This window comes from Nymphaea colorata, chromosome 3, assembly GCF_008831285.2.
Source record: "Nymphaea colorata isolate Beijing-Zhang1983 chromosome 3, ASM883128v2, whole genome shotgun sequence".
Taxonomy (NCBI): domain Eukaryota; kingdom Viridiplantae; phylum Streptophyta; class Magnoliopsida; order Nymphaeales; family Nymphaeaceae; genus Nymphaea; species Nymphaea colorata.
In genome coordinates, this window is record NC_045140.1 from 22,587,014 (window position 1) to 22,590,146 (window position 3,133).

General features: G+C 43.4%; 1 long non-coding RNA gene across 1 annotated transcript; it reads right to left on the reverse strand.

The window, feature by feature from the left end:
• Positions 1-1,425: 1,425 nt before the first annotated feature.
• Positions 1,426-2,638, reverse strand: LOC126409946 (uncharacterized). The gene is made up of 2 exons (XR_007572899.1): positions 1,840-2,638; positions 1,426-1,750 (listed from the first exon to the last, which is right to left on the reverse strand). It is a non-coding gene; the product is annotated as an uncharacterized LOC126409946 (long non-coding RNA).
• Between the last annotated feature and the right edge of the window lie 495 nt (positions 2,639-3,133).

Sequence of the window (3,133 nt, forward strand, 5' to 3'; positions counted from 1 at the left end):
TAGTCATGCTGATCCTCAAAAAATACTACACTTCTAGCATCTGAAATGCAGTTGAAGATGAGGTTAAGGAAAACCTGATTAGCAGCTTTGAGCATTTCTTTCACATTAGTCTCGTCATTTATAATATTAAACAGGGGACTGCCAACATCAATAGATTCAACGATGGGCTTCCAATCAGTCCAAAACTTAGTGCTGTTTCCATCCTTAACTTTCCATGTAATGCAGTCTCTGATAAGTTTCCTTGCTCTGATTATCATGTGCTTCCAAATCACTAAGGAATTAGACGTGTGATTGAGATTTCACAGCCTTCGGCCATTGAAGTACTTTGATCATACATAAAATATACGAAATGCTTTTTTATTTCGCTGAGGACTCTACAGGCCGAGTATGCTAGCAAACTTGATTGGAGTCTTTGTTCTTTTGGATACCAAGGGCGGACTAGAAGAGATCGGTACATGTTTTATTAAGCAAAGACTACCTGCACATGAAATTAGCTTTTTTCTTTCAATATTGGAGCGTTGAACATTGACTTGGGGTGCTTGATGAGGTCGGAATTATGGAATTCTGGAATTAAATTTTTTATTTATGATGAAAATAAGATTTATGATCTTAAACAAAAATTTTTGATTCTGGAATTATTGGCTCCACCTTGAGTCAAAATTCCAGAACTGTGATTCTACCTTAGGGGGTGGAACTGCAATTCGAGAATTTTAGATTTTTTTTTATCTTTCTTTAGGACACATGTCATGATGTTTTAATTTAACAATTTTAGAACTTTAATTCACGTCTTATGAAAAACATCATTTTCAATTTTGGAATCAAAATTCCAAACTAGCAAACACAAAAAGAATGTAAAACTCGAATTTTCATTCCAATTCTAATTTAAGGTGAAATTTTGTTTCTAAAATTTTAATTCTAGAATCAAAATTCAAGGCTGTCTATGCCCTTAGTTAGTCGTCTATTTTGGTGGAAACTCCCAGGCATTTGATTGGGAGCCTGGTCTGACGACTTCGGTTGCGGCATTAAGTTCATCCGAGCTCAAATTGAACATCATGACATTTTTTTCAGTATCCACTTTCAAACTCGAAGATGACATTCTTATGCACCTCAACGATCTCAAATGGAAAGCGAAAAATAGAACAAAGCCATTGGCATGAAGAAGTGAATCAACCTCTCCCCTGTCTTTGACAAGAGCTGGAAGCTTAATTCTATTATTACTAATTTCATCCTGCAGATTTCTAATTTTGTGTTTCTTTAATTAAATTCTGAATATGAATCCAAGTCAAATTAAACAATAACATAATAGCGGAATATGGTAATAGTTATAATAATTGAATTCTGAATCTCGAAAGACAAAATTCCTCAAACGATATTAAAGGTCGTCTACTGAGAAATATGAATGCACCATGAAATGAAGATAAGATGTAAACAGAAACAGAATGATATAATATTAAAAAGGATCAACAAGGTGAAGTTGCAAATCCGAATCAATATTCAAGCTCAGATTCACTCAAGAGAATCTGAAAAATACATATCACCACCTAGAAGGCCGAGGGAATTTGGAACTTCTAGCACTCAAAGGAGAGAAGAAGAAGAAGCGAGAGAGAGAGAAACCAAAACAAAAGGAGATATGATGATGATGAACATAACGGCATTGCTACGGCTCTCAACGAGCAAGTGGGAGAACCAAAACAAGAGCGAAGCCCGCCGCCATTATCCTCTTCACAGTCATTCTTACCATTGCTCCACCCTGCACCATTAATGGAAGCAAATTAACAAAATTCGAGATATATATATATATATATATATAGAGAGAGAGAGAGAGAGAGAGAATAGTACAGCTTTATTAGGAATAGAAGTCGGAGCAGTGGCGGCCAGAGAAGGGCCAAGCAATGCGTGAGGAGGTGACGGATTCGTCGCGTTCTTCTGTAGCACCGGTGCTAAAGTCGGTGGCGCGTCTGTCGGAGTTGCTTCCGGTGGGGCGTCGGCCGGAGTCGCTGAAGGTGGCGCATCGGTCGGAGTAGGTTCCGGTGGCGCGTCGGCCGGAGTCGCTGAAGGTGGCCCATCGGTCGGAGTTGGTTCTGGTGGCGCGTCGGCCGGAGTCGTTGTTGGTGGCGCGTCGGCCGGGGTCGATGCTGGCGGTGCATCGGCTGGACTTGACGGTGGCGCCTCGGCAGGGGGAGCGGAGGTCGGTGGGGCGTCGACTGCGACGTCGGGGGCCGGCGGGGAGAGCACAGGTGGAGAAGGAAGCCTGAGGGGAGTGGGGGGGCAGGCGTGGCGCCGGGAGCCAATGGAGCGGGTGCTGTAGGTGCGGAGGCAAGAGGGGTACCCGTGCCGGAAGGTGGATCATCGATTTCGAGGATGTTGGCAGGGGCTGGGGACTGTGGTTGCGACGGGGGGGCGGGTGCCACTGCCGGCAGCTGGCCATAGGTTGCTACTACAAAGCAGGCCAAGACAATAAGCCCAACCTTGACCATAGTTCTACGGCCGGACTGCAGCATCCTCTCCTTCTTGCGTTCGTTGCCCTGCTTGCTCTTCCTTCTCTTCTCTTCTCTTCTCTTCCCTTGGTTTCAAAGACCAGCTAAGCCTGACGGGAAGAGAGACGGAGAAAGAGAGCTTATCTGCAGAGGCGGCGACTCTCGAGCTATTTGAAGAGCGAAACGGCAGAGGAAGAGGGAGAGGACGACAGCGTTCATCAAAGCGCCACGTCACGTGAGCGGGACCCATTTCTCATGTGGATATCACATAATTACAGGGTGCGAGAGAGACACGTCGGATTCCACATGACAATCTTCTGAGAAAATCCAATGAGAGAGAACGAGAGTGGGTCCATGGTGGGCCCACCTAACTTTCGCGTAGGAGGAAAGCTTGGGATGACGCAGATTTTTGGATCGAATTGAGGGAAATAATAATAAAAAAAGGGCCGAAGTCGAATGGAACTCGAATCGCTTCTGAAAATGAATCGTTAGATAACAGAGATAAGATATTATATTTATTGCATCCTAGATTCTATTAAGAGTAATGATCAAAGAGAAGGGAACATGAAAGATAATTAGGGTTTCATTCAACTCAAAAGTGATTATAAACTAGTCCTAAACACTTGTATAAATAAAAACGATCCCTAGATATGGAT